We start from the raw sequence: 27921 nt of genomic DNA on the forward strand, positions 1-27921 counted from the left end.
CCAGTTCCTTTTGTCGAACTTGCAAATATTTTCCTAGGAAAGGCAGCACTTTTAGGAATCCTTGATTACCTGATAAGATATAAAAAACTCTTGTTCTGGGCAGAAACCAGCCTTATTAGTAATAATAGGACTGTCTATGCTTGCCATATTTCAGAGTGAGTCATTAAGAGGAATGTCACACAGAAGAGGATGTACCTAGGACCAATATGGCTATCTCTCAAGCTGGATATAAAATTTGATGAATTTAGATTTCAACAGAGCATTGTTCCTTACAAACAAATTTCCCCTTGCGATAAATCTCCCCAATCTCCTCTTGTTTGTCCCTAAGAGTCTGGACTGGAAGTGACCTCTTATCTAAAATTTTTGTCTGCCAGGAATTGAAAATTTGTCAGGTCTGCAGCAGAGGAAGCCAGCCATATTCAGTTAAGAGGCCTGAGAAATAAGGTACACCAACAACATAGACAATGAATAATTTCTAGACCCTCATAGGTGTGTCAGATTGCTGCCTTCTTTAAAATTTTTACTTATTTATTTATTTTAGCATTTCACTGAAAAGTTTTTGTTGGTCTTGGTCTTCTGGATGGAAATGGAAATTTATTTTTCAGGAAGGAGTATCCCATCATGCTTCATGCATCACCTGTAACCAAGTGCATGGCCTCCTTTTTGCTGATCCTGTTTTTGTATTTGGCCACAATGTAGCCTGCCCTGTGCTTCTTGTCTGCAATGCTGAAACTTGACTTAGAACCACATGGAAATCTAGGCTGTAGATACCAATGCTTGGATCATGTTTGATCCCCAGATTGATGTGTTCCTGAATCCCCAAACCAAGGATTCCAGTACTGGAGAAGTTAACTCATACTCCAGCACTTTTAGACCTTTCTCTAGGAATTCTTCTGCCTTGACCCCATGGAATGTGCAGTGGACAGCAATCTTTTCATTTCTCTTGATGCCAAAGGATCTGATGGTGTGTCTAGCTTTGGAGAACACAAAAGGTCTGGCCTGTCAACTGCCCCAGTATCTTAGCTGCCTGAGTCAGTCTGTCCATTCTCCTTCCACCCTACAGATACTGAGGCAGAGCTTGTAGATGGGAAGTGCCCACATGGAGTTCTCTTTTCTGCCTTGATCTGGTGCAATGATGGGGAACAGGAAGAGCCAGAGTACTGCTTGTTAAGTGTATTCAAACTATGGCTCTAATTCTCATACTTAATATTAAAAATGGCACAATATCACCCAGGATAACTGAGAATTAAATGGGCCCTTGGGAAACTTTCTAAAAAAATTTTTTTTTAACGTTTATTTATTTTTGAGACAGAGAGAGACAGAGCATGAATGGGGGGAGGGGCAGAGAGAGAGGGAGACACAGAATCGGAAGCAGGCTCCAGGCTCTGAGCTGTCAGCACAGAGCCTGACGCAGGGCTCAAACTCACAGACCGCGAGATCATGACCGGAGCCGAAGTTGGACGCTCAACCGACTGAGCCACCCAGGCGCCCCGGGAAACTTTCAATATGAGCAAAACATTCATTTGAGAAGTATCTATAAGAAAGGAGAAGGGGTATAAAATTCCATATATCCATGGTCTGACTGCATTTTTACATGAAAGTTCTTACATTCAGATTCCAGGTTGTTTTGATTAAATATTCCTTGGCCAGAAAAATTATAAGTATACAAAGTTTTATATCCCTCTGCATTACCCAGATCACCACTTGAACGTAATGACATTTATGTCAGTGGCTAACATTCCATAACCCTCCTTATAACCCATTTTCTTTCCATTTTCTCACACCAGAAATGTTCAGAGCCTAATTGCTTAAAATTAATCTTTTTGGGGGGCACCTGGATGGCTCAGTTGGTTAAGTGTCCAACTCTTCATTTTGGCTCAGGTCATGATCTCCTCTGTCAGCAAGGTGTCTGCTTGAGATTCTCCCTGTCTCTCTCTGTCCCTCCCCCACATTATATATAATAATATATATTATTATTATTAATATGTATTATACATATTATTATATGTAATATTATATTATTATATATATTATATATTACATATATAATACATATTATTATATGTAATATTAATATAATATTACATATAATATTATACATATATTATTATATATAATATATATATTATTATATATAATAACATATATATTTTCCCAGAGATTTACTTTATATAGAGTCATTTTCTAGAAACAGTTTTGATTATTTTGATCTCCTTCATGTAGTTATTTTGTTTTCCATGGTTACCCATATTTTCTTTTATACATACTTAACACTTTTTAGATTCATAAACATTTTACTCTGACTTAATGAATTAAATAAAGCATTAGGAATATGTTTAGAGAGAACTGTAAAAGCCATATAATAGTGTATTCAACTAAATAGGACTTTGTTTTTCCTTATTCTCAAAAAGACTGAAGATAGAGTAGGCACTATAACCAAGATGGCAACGTAGATTGTTTCCAACATCAGACTCACTCACAAACAGACCAACTAACAACTATTAATACACAAGATGCCATTTTGAAAGCCCCGGAACCCAGGTATAGGGCTGAAGCATCCCCCTAGACCATAATGCAGAGACGGGCTGCATTAGAAGGTTAAGAGGAGTAGAACAGCTACACTGGACCATATCACCCTTTCTCTACGCTGGCACAGCACTGCACTGAGAACCAACCACTCCCCGCCCCCCACCCCCAGCCTATGGTTTCTCCAGTGGGAGAAGAGAGTCCAAGGTGTATATCTAAGGTGCCCAGCAAATGGGACACTTCCCGGGAGGCCTATTTGGGTCTTGCCTCAATGAGGAATTCTGGGACTAGCCCACTGGATTGAGGTAGAGATGGAGAAGGTGGTGGGACTTACAGCAACCAGTGCCTAGACCTTGGAGGACCTAGCTCCTGCTTGTGGCTATGTCAAAGCAGAGACCCTAGCCAGAGGTTCCAGAAGTGGGATTGCTGGATCACATGATGGGTCTGTTTCTAATTTTTTGTGCAGTCTCCATACTGTTTTCCACAGCTGTTGTATCATTTTATATTTCTGCCAACAGTGTATAGGGTTCCAATTTCTCCACAACTTTGCCAACTCTTATTATCTTAAAAAATTATTATTAGGCCTATGCCATGAAATTTATTCCCCTTTGCCTTACCTAGACCAGTGGAAGGAAATACATATCTTCTTATGTATTTATTTATTTATTTATTTATTTCTGAAGGAGGGAAAGCCTTCCACTTAGAGGAATTGCCAGGTATGATTCCCCTTCCTAGAATTTGTATCTGAGAAGATTTCTTTTTGTGTCAAGACTTAGAAGAAGGAGGCCTTGGGCTTTCTGCCCTAACCTCTACCTATTATTTCAGTATTATATTACAGATTCCTGTCTCTTTCTTGGGGATGAGAGAGTCACCCTTAAGAACCAAAAAAAACGAATGGCTAGGCGCTCTCCTTTCTGTTTTAACTAATAAAATGCTAACCTGAAATGCTCGCATGTCTGGGAAGAATGGAATATTCAGTCAAAACAAGAAGAAAATACTGCCATGGCAGAGAAATACAAGTACTGTATGATTTCACTTACGTATGCAACATAAAAAAGCCGAACTTACACAAACAGAGAGTAAACTAGGCAATTGCCAGTGGTACAGGATAAAGTGGGAATAAATGGGTGAATGTGGTCAAAGGATATAAACTTTAGTTATAAAATAAATAAATTCTGAGATTGTAATGTACTGTATGGCCACTATAGTTAACAATACTGTATTGTATATTTAAAATTGCTAAGAAAATAGATCTTAAAAGTTCTTAACACACACACACACACACACACACACACACAAAGTAACTATATAGATGATGGATGTATTAACTAACTTAAGAATGGTAATCATTTCACAATACATACATGTACCAAATCATCATGTTATGTTCATATACACCGTATACATATACACAATTATATGTCAATTATATATACCAACAAGGGAAAACATTTAAATAATTGAAAAAAAAGACCAGAGAAGGTAATTTCAGTTGAATCCACAGTACTTCTTATTTATCTCCAATGTGCATGAATTCTATTCTCCAAATCATCCCATCATCCAAAATAGATGCTAATATGAGCTGTTTCATCAGTGATACAGGCAACAGAAAGGAAGGTAACAGAAGAAATTAAAGACACTTCCAAGGTTTGCAGAAAAATTTAAATCTCAGTGATGAAAGTCATATAACTTTGCTTAGTTATGGCCAACAAATAAAGGTTTTCAGATATAATATGTAGTCTTCATGTTTCTAAAGTGTTCAGTTGCTTGTGGTCAATCAACCATCACACTCATTTTAACTAAAGCATTTGGACAATGCAGCTCTTCAATTGATTATTTTTGTGTTTCAACTAAAAAAGATATCTGTGCTTTCACACATTTCTAATTTATGCTGAAGATCATATATCTAGCTAAATTTGGAAATTATATTACTGTGGAAGAGGCGAGAGACAGAATTGAATTGTCAGTCCTTTTTTTATATAATATCTGCATTTCAAGTTCATGTTCTGTGCTGAATTGTGTTGCCCACCATTATTTATATGTTGAAGTCCTAACTCCCCATACCTCAGAATGTAAATGTATTTGGAGATAAAATCTTTAAAGAGGTAATAAAGTCAAAAATCAAGTTGTTTTTTTTTTTTTAAGGTGAGCCTCTATCCTATCTGACTGATCCTTATAAGAAGCAAAAAAAAAAAAAAAAAGTTAAAAATCTAACATTTGTTGAATAATGATAAGAAAATGGTTTTGAATATTTCAGGCAAAGGGAAGACAAGGAGTAAAGGACTTGAGGAAGAAATGTGTTGGTAATGTGTGGGGAAGAGCAAGGAGACAAATGTCAAGCATTGAGCTTTTTATTTAAAATTTCAAAAGTAGGGGCACCTGGGTGGCTCAGTCGGTTGAGTGTCCGACTCATCTCAGGTCATGATCTCACAATTCGTGAGTTCGAGCCCCATGATGGGCTCTGTGCTGACAGCTCTGAGCCTGGAGCCTGCTTAGGATTTTGTGTCTCCCTCTCTTTATGCTCCTTCCCCCCTCACCCTGTCTCTCTCAAAAAAAAATGAACATAAAAAAATTTAAAAATAAAAAATTTTCAAAAGTATATATATATATATATACATATGTATTTCTTTTTTTACTGCTTTATTGAAACATAATTAACATAGAACATTGTGTAAGTTTGAGGTGGACAACATAGTGATTTTATATATGCATATATATGCAAAATGACTACCACAAAAAGATTAGTTAACACATCCATAATAGTAATATATATAGAATATTATATATGTACATATATATTATACATAATATGTATGTAATATATATGTATGTATTATATTATTATACTATACATATATGTGCATATTATATATATTATATGCATATGCATATATAATATATTATATTATATATGTACTTATATATGTATAATATATATTATATATGTACATATACATGCATATGTGTATTATACATTATATATATTATATATATGTAATAGTTGGTAATTGGTAATATATTACATATATATATATGTTATTGGTCAAAAGATATAAACTTTCAGTTATAATATCAAAAAAAAAAGTCTGGCAATGTAGTGTACAACATGATGACTATAGTTAACAGTACTGTATTGTATAGTTGAAAGTTTCTAAAGGAAGTAAATTAATTTTAAAAGTTCTTACCACACACACACAACTATATATATTTTAATTGAATTTCTGAGTAGAAGTCTTTGCTTTCCTTTAGACAATGTAAAATAAAAATAATATAGCCCCTTTCTTCATTAAGGAAAATATTTTTTAAAATGTGAATATTATTTTGAAATGAATATGCTTCTATTACAAAGAAGCTATAAAGCAAATCACTTTGGGCTAAAAATATTCAGGCACTATGTTAAAATCCATTCACTTTGATCATAAGGCAAGCTAAGAATACATAAGTTTGTGATACAGAAAATTAACTAAAGAACTTGCCCCTATTGAAATTGGGAGAGAAATTTATATATAAATTCATTTCAATCATGATTGAAAATTTTCTTATTTTGTTTTCACATGCAATTTAGTGTAAAAGTGTAAGGGCTCTCTTCTTACAGATTTATAAGACAACTACATCTTGAATTCAATTTTAAATCCACTGGCTTAAAGTATTTTCCTGGAGACAAGAAATATGTGTTTGTAAGAAACAAAAAATCCATAAAAATACATACCTATTGTCCATAAATAACAACATCATATTTTTTTCTTGTTTCTTTTTAAATCTTAAAATACATATAAGAAGTTACAGGAAGTTTTGGTTGTTGTAGATATCAATTATGATATCTTATACATCATTTGTTAAGTAGGTATTAAGACGAAATTATCAAAAGTGATTTTTTGAGTTTCTAAACATGGAATATGTTTTATACTTTTACATTAACTTCCATTATGACAATATTTTAAGGTTGCATACCATAATCATGAAAAATATTTTTCCATATTACCATTCAAAAAATGTATAGTCAGAACTCTTGTGCACTAGGTATCTCAAAAAAGAGAATAAAGCACACTGCTTACTCTCAAGAAGCTCACAGTCTAGCAGGGACGCCATTCTAATAAACAGAATACTGCATTCAGTATGAGAGGTGAAATGATCGTTGGATGCCTAGGGTGATATGATAGACAATAGACAATATGGGTGGGGCAATAAATTAATTCAACAGTCATTCAGCAAATATTTCTTAACCTTTCACTATGTGCCAGACATTATTTTAATTGCTGGGGACATGGTGGTGGACAAAACTACATTAAATGGTTTACATTTCATCATGGGAGACAGATAATAGGCAAAAAAACACAAGTGAGCATTACGTCATACAGTGGTAAGGGCTTCATGCCTCACGGGACTTCTGAATTTGAACTTGCCAATCATCCGAGTATAGGGAAGACTTGCTTAAGGTAACTTGACTGGGATCAGAAATCATGTCAGGTGTTATTCTCACTATCACAATGTGGAGAGAACAGAAGGTAAAAAGTCAATGAAAATAATTGTTCTAGCAGTGTTCTGTTTCCGGGTTTGTACACACATATGGAAAGCATGATCAAGAATGACTACAAAAGAATTCAAAGTGTGTTTGAATAAATGATATATGGTATGTGGTAAACACAGGCAAAGATTTGGCTATTGGGTAGCTCAAGTGAGTAGAAATAAGGTTTGGCATCAAAGGGTGAAATGAAGGGGAAAAATTTTAACCATTTTTAATTTTCCCCTCTCATCTTATATATATGGGGCATACTTTTTAACCTGTCCAGATACTGTGGGATGAGGTGGAATTAATGGATATGGAGGGAAACTTTTATATTTCTGTATGTGACACAAAGGAAAATGCAGCAACAACTTTGTGTGTGTGTGTGTGTATGCCGGGGGTGGAAATGGAAATTAAGAAAAAAGATAAAGGACAAATGTCCATTTAGAGAAAAATATTTAAGGTCTTACTTGGAGATAAGTATTATAACCCCAACTCTTGTTTCCTTGTGATATCTACATCTGCGTCATGATACCTACATCTACCTTACTGCATAAGACTTTTGTTAATGGGTCTATTGCTTTGTTGAAAAGGCTAAACCACAATTATTCAAGAAAAGTCAATATATGAAGTTTGGTATATAGTCAGTTTGACCCACAGGTACATATGAAATGTACATATGAAATATTTCTAAAATGGTTCTGTTACTGAATTTGGGCAGTATAGTAAAGCAGTCAGGACAAGTGTGCTGGCTATGGAGCCAAACAATTTGTGTTCACATCCTGCCTTCAGCCTTTACTGTGTGGCCTTGAGCATGATAATTGACCTCAGCGTGCCTCATTTTCTTCATCTGTAAAATAGAGAATATAAGTGTATTACATTATGATTGTTGTGAGGATTAAATAAAGTAACATGTAGTTTATCAGTACAAAGTCTTAATAAAGTTTAGTAATTTCTATCTTTAGTTATCTCAATAGAAAATACTTATAACTTCTTAAATCACTCTCTTATCTTGCCTCATTTGCAACATGAAAGAAAAAGGTAAATTATGTATAATATTACAACTATTATAAAACTATCAGAGAGTTAAAATAAAAAAATAATAGAAGATTAAGTAATTCAAATAATATAACTAGATTTTTATTTTTGGTAGAATAAAAAAGTTATGTGTCTAAATTGCAAGAGGAAGACTAGGACAACTGAGTCTATTTCAGTTTAGGACACTGAGTATCTGAAATTATGTGAGGATTTCAAAGGCAGTGTCAACCATTAAGTGTATATTGTTGTTTTTTAAAACTTTGTTTTTACAGTAAACCTTCATGGTAAAATAATGTTTTTTTGAACCTAATAATTAAAAAAATGTATTTGTAAGGTTATGTGTGCATTATTAGCTCCTGTTGTTAAATTTAAGCATCTTAATTAGTTAGAGATTGCATTTTTACTGCAAGTAAAAGGGAATATAACTAAAAAATGGCTTAAACAAAGTTTGCATTTTCTTTACATAAGAGAATTCCAGAAGCAAATACCCCAGGACAAATATAGCAGCTCTTTTTTGTTATAAAATGCCCACACCTTTCCTCATGCCCAGTCATCTTTATCATATGGTTTGTCACCTGATAGTTATGAACAGTTCTATATCCAGTATCAGGAGAGTGTTCCAAAAGAAGGATAGAACAAAGAAAGGGCAAAGAACAACTGCATGTTTCAATTATTGTTTAAAAGTGTTTTTTGAAAATCAGTATCAGTAATTCTCACTTATATCTATTTGGCCAGAACAATAAATAAAGTTCAAGTGCTAAGCTTTCTAAGAGAGAAGGGGAAAACTGATGTTTTGTGAGTAGTGTCTACCTGTCTAAATAAAAACAAATCCGGAGTCAAAGAATAGTGATTTTTATTTTATTATTTTTTATTTAAACATTAAATTTAAATGTTTATTTATTTGTTTATTTTTTATTTGTTTATTTATGTATTTATTTATTTAGAGCCAGAGAGAGCAAGAGCAGGAGAGAGGCAGAGAGAAAAGGAAAGAGACAACCCCAAGCAGGCTCCATTCCGTCAGTGCAGACCCAACGCTGGGCTCAGTCTCGCCAATCCTGAGATAATGAGCCGAAATCAAGAGTCAGATGCTTAACCAACTGAGCTACCCAAATGTCCTGCCATTTTTTATTTTAAGTAATTCTTTTTAAATTGCTGCTCTTTACACCAATTGCTTATTCTGAAAAAAACCAATAAATCAATGAGGTTTAACAATTTGAATATATAGAATAATTATATTTTAATAATAATAAGCAAATGTTTTCTTTAAATTTAATAGACTAAGAAAAACTCTTAAATGGTGATCTCATATATATATATATATATATACACCATGGGCTGTACAGAGTAGTTAAAATAAATATCTATAGGGATATTTGGAAATCCTTCAAAACATGTTATAGAGCTATTTCTTGATAGCCTTTGGGAATAAATAAATTTCAATTCCAGATAATTTTTAAATCTACCTTTCTATCTGGTTTCTCATGAACAGAATCAAGCAAAAATACGAAACACTTTAAGATCATCACAAAGGATGTGAAGCGTCATAAACCTGCCCAATGACCTTGAGATATTAAATACTTCATGCTGAATGCATGAATATATTTATTCAACACATATTTACTTTGAACCAATTAAGTATTACCCTATGCACAGTGCAATGGTAGTATTGAGATTCTATGATTCAACTTAACGTTTTGAAATGTTTTATATAATTAACTGTTTTGTGGATGATCAAAGGAAAAATAAGTTAAGTCCTTTTTTGAAAATATTTTTTCTTGTTTTATTAAAAAGCTGTCTTTGAACTGTCAACACTAAGCTTAGTATAATTATCTTGATGATGCGAGGAAGCCCAAGCTGGTTGTAAGTCACAAGAAATGGCACAAAGCTAAAAGGAAGATGAAATCAAGTGAGTGGATAAAATATTCTTCTTTCATAGGTGGGATCTAAGAAGGGATGTACTTCACAAATATTCCTTTCAGTTTGAGAGCAATTCAAAAAAGGAAAGAGTCAAGAGCACCATTGCTTCAAAAGCTGACCTAGAATAGCTTTTCAATGTAACAGAAAGTATTCTCACTGGGGAAAGCAAAGGCTGCAATAACTACATGATTTTAACCTAGATCTGGTTCATACAAGTGCCACCTCCTGGAATGGAGCTAGTTCAAGTGGTTACATCAAGTGAAAACGTGAAGATTGTATGCATCTTTCAGAATTCTGAGTTCAAACTTCATTTGGTTGAAATAAATTGTGCTTCATCTTAATTCTTGTTTCAAGCCAGGATGCACATGCTGATTGATTTATTGCCATCAAGTGATAAATTTTCTGAACAATAATATATTCCCCCCCCCACTTTAAAATAGCTTACAGGAAAAATGAACCAAGGAAAATTAATCCTATACAGAAGAATGCCATGATGAAAGTAATACAGAGAAATAAATTGTATTTCCAGATATTACACTTCTCACTCAAGATATAAGAATCCCCAAGAAGTTGGGAAAGAAGAAAATAATAGGCTCTTACTGGGTAATTAATATATTTTTTCTTTTTAAATTGTTATTATCAGTGTTATCAATGCTGCAATCACTCCCATGTTCAGTGAGTTTCTCTAGGGAGAACAAATAACTGATTTGATGTTATTTATCTGACCAGCTTGTATTGGTCTAACAAATGTAATGATTTAAAATTTCTTGATCAGCCACTAGGAAACTTTACCAAGCTATCTTTAAATATACATATAAATTTATTATTATATAAACATATTTTTCTTACAAATAATTTTAACTCTTCAGTCAATGTCAAATTCCACCCCCTACCTCTGGGAAAAAAAAAATCATGAAGAAACATATTTTTTGTTTGTGTGAATGATATGTTTGGTAAACTTATCAAACTATCATCATTCAAAACATAATCATGGGAGAGGGAAGATGGCGGCATAGGAGGACGCTGGGCTCACCGCGCGTCCTGCTGATCACTTAGATTCCACCTACACCTGCTTAAATAACCCAAAAAACTGCCAGAGGATTAGCAGAACAGAGTCTCCAGAGCCAAGGGCAGACGAAAGGCCCACGGAAGAGGGTAGGAAGGGCGGCGAGGCGGTGCACGCTCCACGGACTGGCGGGAGGGAGCTGGGGCGGAGGGGCGGCTCGCCGGCCAAGCAGAGCCCCCGAGTCGGGCTGGCAAAAGCGGAGGGGCCGGACAGACTGTGTTCCGACAGCAAGCGCGACTTAGCGTCTGGGAGGTCATAAGTTAACAGCTCTGCTCGGAAAGCGGGAAGGCTGGAGGACAAAGGGAGGGAGAGCTGCTGAGCCCCCGGACGGCAGAGCTCAGCTTGGCGGGGAACAAAGGCGCCAGCGCCATCTCCCCCGCCCAACCCCTAGCCAAAATCCCAAAGGGAACCAGTTCCTGCCAGGGAACTTGCTCCCGCAGCGCAAACACCCAACTCTGTGCTTCTGCGGAGCCAAACCTCCGGCGGCTGATCTGACTCCCTCCCGCTGCAACAGGGCCCCTCCTGAAGTGGATCACCTAAGGAGAAGCGAGCTAAGCCTGCCCCTCCAGCCCCCGTGCACCTTGCCTACCCACCCCAGCTAATACGCCAGATCCCCAGCACCACAAGCCTGGCAGTGTGCAAGTAGCCCAGACGGGCCACTCCACCCCACAGTGAATCCTGCCCCTAGGAGAGGGGAAGACAAGGCACACACCAGTCTGACTGTGGCCCCAGTGGTGGGCTGGGGGCAGACATCAGGTCGGACTGCGGCCCCGCCCACCAACTCCAGTTATACACCACAGCACAGGGGAAGTGCCCTGCAGGTCCTCACCACTCCAGGGACTATCCCAAATGACCAAACGGAAGAATTCCCCTCAGAAGAATCTCCAGGAAATAACAGCTAATGAACTGATCAAAAAGGATTTAAATAATATAACAGAAAGTGAATTTAGAATAATAGTCATAAAATTAATCGCTGGGCTTGAAAACAGTATAGAGGACAGCAGAGAATCTCTTGCTACAGAGATCAAGGGACTAAGGAACAGTCACGAGGAGCTGAAAAGCGCTTTAAACGAAATGCAAAACAAAATGGAAACGACGACCGCTCGGCTTGAAGAGGCAGAGGAGAGAATAGGTGAACTAGAAGATAAAGTTATGGAAAAAGAGGAAGCTGAGAGAAAGAGAGATAAAAAAATCCAGGAGTTCGAGGGGAAAATTAGAGAACTAAGTGATACACTAAAAAGAAATAATATACACATAATTGGTATCCCAGAGGAGGAGGAGAGAGGGAAAGGTGCTGAAGGGGTACTTGAAGAAATTATAGCTGAGAACTTCCCTGAACTGGGGAAGGAAAAAGGCATTGAAATCCAAGAGGCACAGAGAACTCCCTTCAGACGTAACTTGAATCGATCTTCTGCACGACATATCATAGTGAAACTGGCAAAATACAAGGATAAAGAGAAAATTCTGAAAGCAGCAAGGGATAAACGTGCCCTCACATATAAAGGGAGACCTATAAGACTCGTGACTGATCTCTCTTTTGAAACTTGGCAGGCCAGAAAGGATTGGCACGAGATCTTCAGTGTGATAAACAGAAAAAATATGCAGCCGAGAATCCTTTATCCAGCAAGTCTGTCATCTAGCATAGAAGGAGAGATAAAGGTCTTCCCAAACAAACAAAAACTGAAGGAATTTGTCACCACGAAACCAGCCCTACAAGAGATCCTAAGGGGGATCCTGTGAGACAAAGTACCAGACACATCACTACAAGCATAAAACATACAGACATCACAATGACTCTAAACCTGTATCTTTCTATAATAACACTGAATGTAAATGGATTAAATGCGCCAACCAAAAGACATAGGCTATCAGAATGGATAAAAAAACAAGACCCATCTATTTGCTGTCTACAAGAGACTCATTTTAGATCTGAGGACACCTTTAGATTGAGAGTGAGGGGATGGAGAACTATTTATCATGCTACTGGAAGCCAAAAGAAAGCTGGAGTAGCCATACTTATATCAGACAAACTAGACTTTAAATTAAAGGCTGTAACAAGAGATGAAGAAGGGCATTATGTAATAATTACAGGGTCTATCCATCAGGAAGAGCTAACAATTATAAATGTCTATGTGCTGAATACCGGAGCCCCCAAATATATAAAACAATTACTCATAAACATAAGCAACCTTATGGATAAGAATGTGGTCATTGCAGGGGACTTTAACACCCCACTTACAGAAATGGATAGATCATCTAGACACACAGTCAATAAAGAAACAAGGGCCCTGAATGATACATTGGATCAGATGGACTTGACAGATATATTTAGAACTCTGCATCCCAAAGCAACAGAATATACTTTCTTCTCGAGTGCACATGGAACATTCTCCAAGATAGATCATATACTGGGTCACAAAACAGCCCTTCATAAGTGTACAAGAATTGAGATCATACCATGCATACTTTCAGACCACAATGCTATGAAGCTTGAAATCAACCACAGGAAAAAGTCTGGAAAACTTCCAAAAGCATGGAGGTTAAAGAACACCCTACTAATGAATGAGTGGGTCAACCAGGCAATTAGAGAAGAAATTTAAAAATATATGGAAACAAATGAAAATGAAAATACAACAATCCGAACGCTTTGGGACGCAGCGAAGGCGGTCCTGAGAGGAAAATACATTGCAATCCAGGCCTATCTCAAGAAACAAGAAAAATCCCAAATACAAAATCTAACAGCACACCTAAAGGAAATAGAAGCAGAACAGCAAAGGCAGCCTAAACCCAGCAGAAGAAGAGAAATAATAAAGATCAGAGCAGAAATAAACAATATAGAATCTAAAAAAAGCTGTAGAGCAGATCAACGAAACCAAGAGTTGTTTTTTTGAAAAAATAAACACAATTGACAAACCTCTAGCCAGGCTTCTCAAAAAGAAAAGGGAGATGACCCAAATAGATAAAATCATGAATGAAAATGGAATTATTACAACCAATCCCTCAGAGATACAAATAATTATCAGGGAATACTATGAAAAATTATATGCCAACAAATTGGACAACCTGGAAGAAATGGACAAATTCCTAAACACCCACACTCTTCCAAAACTCAATCAGGAGGAAATAGAAAGCTTAAACAGACCCATAACAAGCGAAGAAATTGAATCGGTTATCAAAAATCTCCCAACAAATAAGAGTCCAGGACCAGATGGCTTCCCAGGGGAGTTCTACCAGACGTTTAAAGCAGAGATAATACCTATCCTTCTCAAGCTATTCCAAGAAATAGAAAGGGAAGGAAAACTTCCAGACTCATTCTATGAAGCCAGTATTACTTTGATTCCTAAACCAGACAGAGACCCAGTAAAAAAAGAGAACTACAGGCCAATATCCCTGATGAACATGGATGCAAAAATTCTCAATAAGATACTAGCAAATCGAATTCAACGGCATATAAAAAGAATTATTCACCATGATCAAGTGGGATTCATTCCTGGGATGCAGGGCTGGTTCAACATTTGCAAATCAATCAACGTGATACATCACATTAATAAAAAAAAAAGAGAAGAACCATATGATCCTGTCAATCGATGCAGAAAAGGCCTTTGACAAAATCCAGCACCCTTTCTTAATAAAAACCCTTGAGAAGGTCGGGATAGAAGGAACATACTTAAAGATCATAAAAGCCATTTATGAAAATCCCACAGCTAACATCATCCTCAATGGAGAAAAACTGAGAGCTTTTTCCCTGAGATCAGGAACACGGCAGGGATGCCCACTCTCATTGCTGTTGTTTAACATAGTGCTGGAAGTTCTAGCATCAGCAATCAGACAACAAAAGGAAATCAAAGGCATCAGAATTGGCAAAGATGAAGTCAAGCTTTCGCTTTTTGCAGATGACATGATATTATACATGGAAAATCCAATAGACTCCACCAAAAGTCTGCTAGAACTTATACATGAATTCAGCAAAGTTGCAAGATACAAAATCAATGTACAGAAATCAGTTGCATTCTTATACACTAACAATGAAGCAACAGAAAGACAAATAAAGAAACTGATCCCATTCACAATTGCACCAAGAAGCATAAAATACCTAGGAATAAATCTAACCAAAGATGTAAAAGATCTGTATGCTGAAAACTATAGAAAGCTTATGCAGGTAATTGAAAAAGATATAAAGAAATGGAAAGACATTCCCTGCTCATGGATTGGAAGAATAAATATTGTCAAAATGTCAATACTACCCAAAGCTATCTACACATTTAATGCAATCCCAATCAAAATTGCACCAGCATTCTTCTCGAAACTAGAACAAGCAATCCTAAAATTCATATGGAACCACAAAAGGCCCCGAATAGCCAAAGTAATATTGAAGAAGAAGACCAAAGCAGGAGGCATCACAATCCCAGACTTTAGCCTCTACTACAAAGCTGTCATCATCAAGACAGCATGGTATTGGCACAAAAACAGACACATAGACCAATGGAATAGAATAGAAACCCCAGAACTAGACCCACAAACGTATGGCCAACTCATCTTTGACAAAGCAGGAAAGAACATCCAATGGAAAAAAGACAGTCTCTTTAACAAATGGTGCTGGGAGAACTGGACAGCAACATGCAGAAGGTTGAAACTAGACCACTTTCTCACACCATTCACAAAAATAAACTCAAAATGGATAAAGGACCTGAATGTGAGACAGGAAACCATCAAAACCTTAGAGGAGAAAGCAGGAAAAGACCTCTCTGACCTCAGCCGTAGCAATCTCTTACTCGACACACCCCCAAAGGCAAGGGAATTAAAAGCAAAAGTGAATTACTGGGACCTTATGAAGATAAAAAGCTTCTGCACAGCAAAGGAAACAACCAACAAAACTAAAAGGCAACCAACGGAATGGGAAAAGATATTTGCAAATGACACATCGGACAAAGGGCTAGTATCCAAAATCTATAAAGAGCTCACCAAACTCCACACCCGAAAAACAAATAACCCAGTGAAGAAATGGGCAGAAAACATGAATAGACACTTCTCTAAAGAAGACATCCGGATGGCCAACAGGCACATGAAAAGATGTTCAACGTCGCTCCTTATCAGGGAAATACAAATCAAAACCACACTCAGATACCACCTCACGCCAGTCAGAGTGGCCAAAATGAACAAATCAGGAGACTATAGATGCTGGAGAGGATGTGGAGAAACGGGAACCCTCTTGCACTGTTGGTGGGAATGCAAATTGGTGCAGCCGCTCTGGAAAGCAGTGTGGAGGTTCCTCAGAAAATTAAAAATAGACCTACCCTATGACCCAGCAATAGCACTGCTAGGAATTTATGCAAGGGATATAGGAGTACTGATGCATAGGGGTACTTGTACCTCAATGTTTATAGCAGCACTCTCAACAATAGCCAAATTATGGAAAGAGCCTAAATGTCCATCAACTGATGAATGGATAAGGAAATTGTGGTTTATATACACAATGGAATACTACGTGGCAATGAGAAAGAATGGAATATGGCCTTTTGTAGCAACGTGGATGGAACTGGAAAGTGTGATGCTAAGTGAAATAAGCCATACAGAGAAAGATACCATATGGTTTCACTCTTATGTGGATCCTGAGAAACTTAACAGAAACCCATGGGGGAGGGGAAGGAAAAAAAAAAAAAAAGAGGTTAGACTGGGAGAGAGCCAAAGCATAGGAGACTGTTAAAAACTGAGAACAAACTGAGGGTTGATGGGTGGTGGGAGGGAGGGTAGGGTGGGTGATGGGTATTGAGGAGGGCACCTTTTGGGATGAGCACTGGGTTTTGTATGGAAACCAATTTGACAATAAATTTCATATATTAAAAAATAAAAAACATAATCATGTTTTAATTATGCTTTAGTTGGAAACATGGATTAGTGATTAAAAATAAGAAGTTTATAATATCAAAGATCGATATTAGTGAATTATTTATTCTAATCATTAACATTAAACTTGAAATCATTATATATGCAAAACACAATATTATGCCACAAATCCACAACAGTAGGCTTTTCAATAAAGATAACATTGCTGTCACAATTATAATAAATAAATCAGTAATATGTATTATTTATTATAAAAAGCACTGAATGTACTTAGATATTTATTTTAAAGTTATTTTTATCATTGTGGACTACCTTGACTGTAAGTCTTGCTGTTTTTATATGAGAATGACCAAGAAATAACACATGGACTATTATTTGCAGCAAAATTTAAATAGCTCCCATTTGTATTCTCGTATTTCATAAAGGTATGTTGTAATATTATGGCAATAAAGCAGAGGAGAGGAAATAACTAGAGAAACAAATGATAGATTAATGAAACCACATCAGCTACTGATAAAAAATATAGGCAGAGAAACTAAGGATAGTTTTGGTTGCTTGCTTTATCTTTCTTTAGTAAGTGATTTATACCTTTATATGATATAACAAACCATCTTTATATAGAACAGGATGCAAAATTTATATAAATTTTAAATAAAATATGAGTTTTCAGAGAAATTCTTTCTTTAAAAATATATTATTGGTTATACTTCACTAGACTCTTGAGGGACATGTTTATTTCAAATTGTCGTTAGTTTTGAGAGAGATAAATAATCAAGTGAAAAATACAAGTTATTTTAAAATGTAGTGTAATTGATATGCAAGTGTGGTATATTGGTAACAAGTAGTAAAGGTAAATATTTCATAGGTTTAAGGAGGGAATGGGGAGATGGCTGTGAGTGAAGAAGATTTAAAATTTATAAAGAAAATAGATGTATGGTGTTCAAAAGTCTGTTTTCAGTGTTTTATAGCCATAGCTTGTAGACACACTCAAACTCCCCAAAAGCTTTCCATCTGCCATTCTGGATGCATAGATCTATGCATTCAAATAAAAGACAAGAACTGAGATAGTTAATTTTTGTTTACTTGTTACAAACCTTAGAGAAAAAATAAAACTTACATGATATGGGTGGCAGGAAGCCATGAGAATATGAGTGTGAAAGATTAGTCTTTGCCATTAATCTTATGAATAGAAGTAGAGAACAATATGGAAGAAATTCTATGCAAGGTAAAAGTCTTAGAAAAGTGAGGGTGTAAGGAGGGTACTGAATAGACCAGTAGAACAAAAGATCACTTATAATGTGGTATCAGGAGAAAAGAAGGGATTAATAAAAATAATAGGCTGTGGAAGGTGTAAAAGCTGAGTATGAACTTTAATACAGGCAATACAAAATAACTCGATGATACAAGGTTTTATTAGGAATTTTCTGGCAAATGCGAGATTGCTTCATGGAGAAAAGGACACCATTTAGAAAGCAATTTCAATATTATGAAAGTGAGGCAATGTGGGAGGATGTAAGAGGACATATTGGTTATGCAAAGATACTGGATTTTATCCAGAAAGCAATGAACTGTAATTTGCATTTTAGAAATTTCACTATGCAGCGTGGATAATATCCAGAAAGAAGACACAATTGGAGGTAGTGGGATAAATTGGGAGAATTCTGCTTGATTCAGAGAAGAAATAATTATGTTGGAGAGAAGACAATAAATTCAATAACTATTTCTGAGTTTAAATTGTCAGTACTTAACAACAAATTGAAAATGAGGCTGTTGATGGAGACGATGCAGTTAAAGGAGATTCATTGCTTTCTGGCTTGAGCAAGTGGAAACAGAGGGCCATTCTGAGATGTATCAGATAATTGGCTGGAGAAGTTTCATGGTATTGAGGGTGGCAATTAGTGACAGTTTCAGTTTACAACAAATTGGTTCCATTATCTGTGGATATCTGGATGGAGGCTGGATGACTGTCTCTTATGTTGGATATTTTGGGTCTGAGGTTAAAGAAATATTTAATATTTTCAGGGTCGGGGGATAATGTTAAAAAGAATGAGGATTTGAAGACAGAGAAAAAAGAGTAAAACAAGGGAAAGAAAGAAAGAAAGAAAGAGATGTATAAATAACATATAAAACTAAACACCCGAAAAACAAATAATCCAATTAAAAATGGGAAGGAGACATGAATAGACATTTTTCTAAAGAAAACACAGACAGCTAACAGAGACATGAAAGGATATTCATCATCACCCATCATCAGGGAAATATAAATCAAAACTAGAATGAGATGTCACCTCGCTCCTGTCAAAATGGCTGAAATAAGTAATACAAGAAACAATAGGTGTTGATGAGGAGGTGGAGAAAGGGGAATGTCCTTATGTTGTTGATGGGAATGCAAACTGTTGCAGCCACTCTGGAAAACAGTTTGGAGGTTCTTCAAAAAGTTAAAAATAGAATTACACTATGATGTAGCAATTGCAGTGATAGGTATTTACCCAAAGAATACAAAAATACTAATTCAAAGGGATACATGCACCCTAACTTTTCTTGCAGCACTATCTACAATAGCCAAATTACAGAAAGAACCCAAATGTCCATCGACTGATGAATGCTATTAGTCGGCCATCAAAATGAATGAAATCTTGTCATTTGCAATGACATGGATGGAGCTAGAAAGTCGTATGCTAAATGAAATAAGTCCATGAGAGAAAGACAAATGCCATATGATTTCACTCATATGTGGAATTTAAGAAACAAAACAAATGAACATAGGGGAAAAAAAAAACAGAGAGGAAAACCAAGAAACAGATTCTTAGCTATAGAGAAGAACTGATACTTACTAGAGGGGAATTGGGAGGAAGGATGGGTTAAATAGGTGATGGATATTAAGGAGAGCATTTGTGTTGAGCACCGGGTATTGTATGTAAGTGTTGAATCACTAAATTCTACACCAGAAACTAATACTACACTATATGTTAGCTAACTGAAATTTAAATAAACAACAAATTGAAAAAATAAAAATGCAAAGACAGGCCACAGAGTAGGATAAAATATTTGCAAAGGATATATATCTTAAAAGGACTATGATCCAAAATATACAGAAAACTTTTAACACTCAATGAAAAAACAACAGAGAAGTGTTTAAATATGGCCCAAAGACCTGAACAGATACCTCATCAAAAAAGATATACAGATAGCAAGAGAGCATATGAAAAGATGCTCCAAATTGTTTGCTATAGGGAAGTGCAAATTAAAACAATAGTGAGAAATCTCTACACATCTATTAGAATGGCAAAATCCAGAACACTGACAACAATAAACACTGAGAATATGGAACATTAGGAATTTTCATTCACTTTTGGTGAGAATGCATAATGGTACAGCCACTTTGGAAAGACAGTTAGGTGGTTTCTTACAAAACTAAACATACTATTGATCCAGCAATCATGCTCTTTGGAATTCACTCAATAGAGAAGATTTATGGTCTACATTAAAATGCCCACAGATATTTATAGTAGTTTTATTCATGATTGCTAATACTTGAAAACAATTAAGATGCCCTTCAGTAGATAAATGAATAAACAGTGGTGCATACAGACAATGGAATATTTTTAGCGCTAAAAAGACGCTAAAGAAACTTACTTGCATATTATTAACTGAAAGAAGACACTCTGAAAAGGGTACATGCTATATGATTCCAATTATGACCTTCTGAAAAAGACAAAGTTATGCAGACAATGAAAAGTTCAAGGATTACTAGGAGTTAGGAAAGGGGAAAGAAGAACGAACAGGTAGAGAACAACGATTCTATGGCAGTGAAGCTATTCTGTATAGTAGTACAATGGTGGATATATATCGTTATACTTTTGTCAAAATCTATCGAATGTACCATACCAGAGTGAATTCCGATGTAAACTATAGGCTTTGAGTGATAATGTGTTAATTGAATGTAATAAATATACCATTGTGGTGCTCAATGTCAATAGTAGAGGAAGTCGTTGGCAAAGTGGGGGAAGGGAGGGATACAGGAGTATATGCGAACTCTCTGTAATTTCTGCTCAAATTTTGTTGTGAACCTAAACTACTCTATGAAAATAAGTTTACTAATTTAAACTCATACCATACACACATACGACTTCATGTGATATTGGTTAGTTTTATGCTCCATGTATATTTGTTTATGATAAGATTGCTTCACAAAGAAAGTTCAATAACTTGTAAGGATTCAAGAATCTGTATCTATACTTACATCTCATAAGATAGGAAAAAAGCAGAAAGAAAAGGTAGGGTAAGGACAGAGATGAGTCAATAATTAATTGAAGATATCCATGACATTTACCTTCACGCTTTAATGGACCATGAATTTGGCTTGAAGCTTGTTAGAAATGCCCATAAAAGAGGGTATTGTGATCATTTACACATTTTACCGTGATCATAAGATTAAATATGTTCTTGGAGGAAGAACAGTTGTTCTTTAAATTCTGTGCTAACATTGCTTTGGCATAGCTGCAATGGGGCTTTGCTTCCTGGGCAAATCTTACAGCATTTTCTTCCATTTGGACTGATAAGGAATTTCATGAAAGCAATTCTTCAGGAGGGCGGGGTGGAGCAAGAAAATGCAACCTAGTTACTCTTTGTTGATTTTATGTAACATAGCAGCAGACACAAGGAAATGTATCCTATTTGAAGGACTCAGTATACAGATCTGACAATGAAACAAATATGTGCTCAACCAAAGTTTCCAGTGTAATTCTGTTGAACACAAAATGTCTCTGCATATAGTCATCCAGGCATTCAGAGATGATGAATGACTTTAGCTTGTCTTAAGCTTCTACACCCTAGGTTGCATATGCATGCTGTCCATCAGAGAGGAATTCATGCAGTGAGACATGGAAAGAGAAGAGTAGACTAGGGCAAAGGAGATCAGTGTGCTTCAAGCTGAAATGTTTTTACAATTCCTTTATTTTTTTTGTGACCTAGTTTACCTATATGGCTTTTTGGAAAAGTGCTCTTTGTTTATATCAAATTGTAAAAGTATTGTAAGTTATAAAACACTCAAACAATTTTACATGTAAAAATATATGTCAGGTATAGATTTGAGTCCATAAGCCAATTCACTTACTTTGAATAGGATTATAATAAACTGTGGCAAGTAAATAAGATAGAGAAAGCAAAATATGCTGTGATGCACATGTAAGTGTTCTGTGAAGAAATATTTCAGTGCTTAATTGTAACCTCAAATTTCATTTCATATAAGAAAACAGAATTTCTCGCTAACATACATTTTCAATTCATTTTCTTATTTTACTATCTTTCTGAGTAGCTTTACCACAAATAGGAATAAATAAATAACTTCTGCCTTAAGAAACACACACAGATAGTTACAATATTTTAAGAATTAGAAATCTTAGAACATCATAAACTTGATAATGTAAAGATCAGTCTTGTTAACGACATGTCACTACTGCATGATATTATTTTGGCCAGTACAGATTTTAAGTTCAAATGCCAATATGGTCCAAGCAGATATCCCAACTGGTAAATTTGGACAGCTGAGATCTGTGGTGACAAATAAAGCAATGCCATCAGTCATTGGTGTCCTGAAATAAACATGAACCTGAGTTATGCATATCTCCTGAATTCTGGAGAAGTATAAAGCAAACTGATTCCATCCATGTTCTGGATACACACACACACACACACACACACACACATATACATATATATATACATACACATATACATACATACGTATATATACACACACAGGATATTTTATACATTTGAAAAATAAACTATTTTTTTCATTCCTACCAACAGTGAACAAGGGGTTCTTTTTCTCCAGATCTTTGACAGATGAATGGATAAAGGTGAATGGATCAAGATCTGGAATATTATTCAATTATAAAAAGGATGAAATCTTGTCATTTGCAACAACATGGGTGGATCTAGAAAGTATCATGCTAACTGAAATAAGTCAGTCAGAAAAAGATGCCACATGATTTCAGTAATATGTGGAATTTAAAAAATAAAACAAGTGAATAAAGGGAAAAAAAGCCAAACCAAAAAACAGACCTTAACTATAAAGAATAAACATATAGTACCACAGGGGAGGTGGGTGGGGTGATGGGTGAAATAGGTGAAGGGAATTAACAGTATAGTTATCTTGAGCACTGAGTAATGTATGGAATTGTTGAATCACTATACTGTACACATGAAACTAATCTAAAATTTTATATTAATTACAGTGGAATTAAAATTTTTAAAAAGGTAAATTATTTTTATTAATAAGCAAAATTTTAACTTTGGCATAATTATATGTTGAATAAATTGCTATTTAAAATATAGAAAAATGATATTGTCAATACATAACTAAAATAGTTTTTCTTTCACTGTTAAGAATATTCACATTTTTAAATTTTATATAATATTATTTCATTGTTGAAAATACTGACAAATACATATGTAAATTAAAAACATGCAGATCCACCAAAAAGAAAACCAGTATTAGAATTTTGGTGAATTCCCTTCCTGATATTTTATTTGAATTCCATGTAACTAATAGAAAAATTAGGATAACATATCATTTGTAGTTCTATGATCTGCCTTGTGACTATTATAATGTAACAATTTTTATACCATTAAAGTCTTTAAATATTTACTTTTAAATGGCTACGTGATATGCATCATATAATTGCACCATAGCTAATCAAGCAAAACTCCTAGTGTTAGGTATGTGTAATGCTCCTAACTTTTTCACTATTATGAAAAATTCTATCTATATTAAAAAAACACAAATATATAGGGACATCCGGGTGGCTGAGTCAGTTAAGCATCTGACTTTAGCTCAGGTCATGACTCACAGTTTGTGAGTTCGAGCCCCACGTTGGGCTCTGTCTGTGCTGACAGCTCAGAGCCTGGCGCCTGCTTTATATTCTGTCTGTCTCTCTCTCTCTCTCTCTCTCTCTCAAAAAAAAAAAAAAACCAAAAAAACCCCGAAAACATATATATATATATATATATATATATATATATGTATGTATTCTTCTTATTGCCAGAAGACTTACTACCAGTATGTAAAAATTTCTATCTCTGCACAAACCTATCAACTATTAATAGAAGACAAAATTTTGTCAATTTGATTGATAAAAATAACATGAAATCTCTATTCTTGATTGTTTTCTGGTAGGTATAAGCATATTTTGCTGTTTGCTGACAATTTTTTTTCTCCCACCAATATATTTTTTTAGATTTATTCAACTTTTTAATGGGAAGAAAGTGACTGGTTATAAAAATTCAAGGACTCATGTATTAAGGATAATAATCCTTCTCTAGCATAACTGCTGCAATTATTTTCCTATATCTTCATTCTTTAATATTGTTTATTAAAGGAATGTATAAGAGATTGTAAATGTCCAATATTTATAAATCTATGTAATTTTGCAACATTTAGTAATATTGAAAAAAGGAAAAAGCTAAGATATTTATTTGTATATGCCTTAGATATATAATCATCTTTCTATGGTTTTACTCTCACTTTTTAATAAATTCTATTTCTTGTGTCAAATTAAGAATGGGAAGTCTTTAAATTCTTCTGTCTAGACAGAGTAGATAACAGGATTGGCTTAATAGCAAACTAAGTAAAGTTAGGCAAATTAACATTTTTCAGATTTGACTATAGAACTGAGGAGAAACTGCCAAATGTAATTATGAAGATTTCTTTAAGTAATCCTTTTCTCACTTCCCTAAATATGATTGAATGTGTGCTGTTGTATTCTGTAAATTCTTTGTAACAAAAATATATCTTCATTCTAGCCCCAATAGATACTCCTGTTGTATACTTCAATATTAAATTGGATCATAATAAAAATAGCTCCATCAATATTTATAAAGAAGAATTTTAAGTGATCTTTAGTCCAAGTAGGAGAGTAGAAAATGACTTTAGCAGTCAAAAATCACCTTTAACTGGTCCCAGAGGAATGAGCATACACTTGTGTTTGTAGAAGAATCCAATTATGTTGCAGACATGCATTTTTTTGATTGTGGATTTGCAGTTGGGAACTTTGGAAGTTGGAAGATTAATTGATACAATGTCATGTTAGCTATAACCACAGTATAAACCAGAGTTTTAAATGGGTGCCTCCTATGTATTTTATTCAAATATGTGCATCAAGATCATCCAAAATACAAGATTGCATCACTGAAATGGGTTTTCTTGAATAATATGTGAGATATTTCCATGGTATCCAATTTAAAAATAAATCACTTTACACATCTTAACCTTTGTCTGCTGAGGACTGCATTTTTGATACTGAGCAAGAGACCTGGATAAATAAGCAATTAAGGTGGGGTATAAGCAACACAAGAATGTGGGATTCCTGGGAAGAGAAAGGCTAGGTGATGAGTTATTACTATTCTATTTCCATTCATATCATAAAAGTGTATTGTTTAAATAACTAATCCAAATTGTTTTTGTATCAATCTGAAGAATAATGTATGCTTAGTCTCATTTTGAGATCTAGAACACTTGATACATGTTAGTACTTCATTTAACTTTGAATAATATTACCTTTAATTTAAACAGTAGGTCTTATATAAACACATAATATTCATTAAGAAAAGAATTATAAATTTTGAACCAAACTGAGAAGCTTCCTGACCTTTTTATGTTTTATATATCTAACCATGGAATATCAGTGGATAAATTATCATTACAGGAAGCAAGAAAGGATCACTGACAAATCATTTCCATGAAAAAAGTTACGAGTGATTAATTATTAATGATTAAAACCAATATAATCATGAAATATATCACAATGGATGATTTAATTTAACACTGAGTGATAGAAAGATGATGAAATAGAGTCAGGTAAATTAGAATCAAGTAGATATAAATTAGGATCTAAGAAATAAAGGTCGAAGATATTAGAAAAAATTGCCAACTTTATTTACATGAAACATTCCTGGGACTATCTCATTCAGGCTAGCTGAAGGAAGAAATAAACCTATAGAAGCAGAATTGATCCTAACTGGTAGGAGTTAAAAGTAGAGAAATGTTTCTTAGGGAAGAATGAGAGCAATAGATGGCACCTGACACATATTAGGAGTTTAATAAATGGTAAATAAAATTTAAGACTGAAAATAGGTGGAGAAATGAGGATCAAACGTCATCTGCTTCTGATAGGTGTTTATTGAATGTCAAATTTAAAATAGCTACTCAAAAACTAAGATATTTTAATCAATTAATCGACACCTAATTTGATATTTATATCTTGCTAAGTACAAATTAAGCACCTGTACATACTCCTGAAGGTTAATACATTCATATGAATGCAGTTACAATTTTAGTATTTATGAAATTCTAAGTTAATTAAATGGTACAAAGAGTAATTCACTGCATATATTTAAATGGGTCTTTCTATGTATTGCTATGACTCTTTTCTTTACCCATTATTTTTTATTTATTTAAAGTTTTAATGTTTATTTTTGAGACAGAGACAGAGCATGAGCAGGGGAAGGGCAGAGAGAGAGGGAGACACAGAATCTGAAGTAGGCTCTGGGCTCTGAGCCATCAGCACGGAGCCTGAACATGGGGCACAAACCCACCAACCGTGAGATCATGACCTGAGCCGAAGTCGGACACTTAACTGACTGAGCCACCCAAGCGCCCCTTACCCGTAATTAAAAAAAAAAACATTTCCTCTGGGTACATTTGCACAAAAAATAATCACACTCACTGGAAAAATCATAAAATTGAAATTAGAAGTTGCTTGATATTCAGTGTAAAAAAAATTGGACTGGAAAAATCTTCATTTAAATATTGAGAAAGTTAAAATTTGAAATACAATATTGTACTTCACTTAAAACATCCATACTAAAGGGTAATGAGTCTGAATGTGCATAAATTTATAATTTTATTTATCAGTTACTCTTAAACAGACAATTACCAATATTTTAGGAGTACCAGATGTCATTTAACTTTGGCATGAGTAAGTTTTATGTAAAAATATTATTAAAGCCACGAGGTGGCAGAGAAGCAAAAATAAATGACCTGAATCAATTTAAAATTATATATGAGTAAATTATGGAAATAGCCCACATGTCCATTGACTGATTTTATATATATATATATACATATATACATATACACATATACATATATATGTACACACATATATATACATATAAATATTAGTCAATTGTATTACTCATTTGTAATATTACTCAATTGTAAATTGAATATCACTCAATTGTAAAATAGAAGGAAATCTTGCCATTTGCAATGACATGGATGGAACTAGGGAGTATTTTGCTAAGTGACATAATTCAGTCAGAGAAAGACAAACACCATGTGATTTCACTCATATGTGGAATTTAAGAAACAAAGCAAATGAGGAAAAGGACAAAACAAAAAGAGAGAGAGAGAGACACACACACACACACACACACACACACAGAGGCAAACCAAGAAACAGACTCTTTTTTTTTTAATTTTTTTTTAATGTTTATTTATTTTTGAGACAGAGAGAGACAGAGCATGAATGGGGGAGGGGCAGAGAGAGAGGGAGACACAGGATCGGAAGCAGGCTCCAGGCTCTGAGCCATCAGCCCAGAGCCCGACGTGGGGCTCGAACTCACGGACTGCGAGATCCTGACCTGAGCTGAAGTTGGACGCTCAACCGACTGAGCCACCCAGGCGCCCAAGAAACAGACTCTTAATGAGAGAGAACAAACTAATGGTTGGTTACCAGAAGGGAGGTGGTTGGGTGGGATGGGTGAAATGGGTGATGGAAAGATTAAGGAGTGTACTTGTGATGAGCACTGGGTGTTGCATGGACATGTTGAATCACTATATTGTAAACCTGAAATTAATATTACGCTGTAAGTTAACTAACTGGAATTTAAATAATGTTTTAAAAAGAAACAAATAAGGAGATGAACATTTATTGAGTACCTAGTATATTCCAGAAAATGTGCTGTGTGTTTTCACACTATTTAATTTTCCAAAATATCCTGGTATTTTTATCCTTGC

The 27921-nt window shown here is 34.9% G+C and overlaps 1 pseudogene; it reads right to left on the minus strand.

The window, feature by feature from the left end:
- Positions 1 to 626: 626 nt before the first annotated feature.
- The window catches only part of LOC102958376, a 38619-nt pseudogene continuing 11324 nt past the window's right edge, over positions 627 to 27921 (minus strand).

Source organism: Panthera tigris, chromosome C2 (assembly GCF_018350195.1).
Source record: "Panthera tigris isolate Pti1 chromosome C2, P.tigris_Pti1_mat1.1, whole genome shotgun sequence".
Classification (NCBI taxonomy): Eukaryota; Metazoa; Chordata; class Mammalia; order Carnivora; family Felidae; genus Panthera; species Panthera tigris.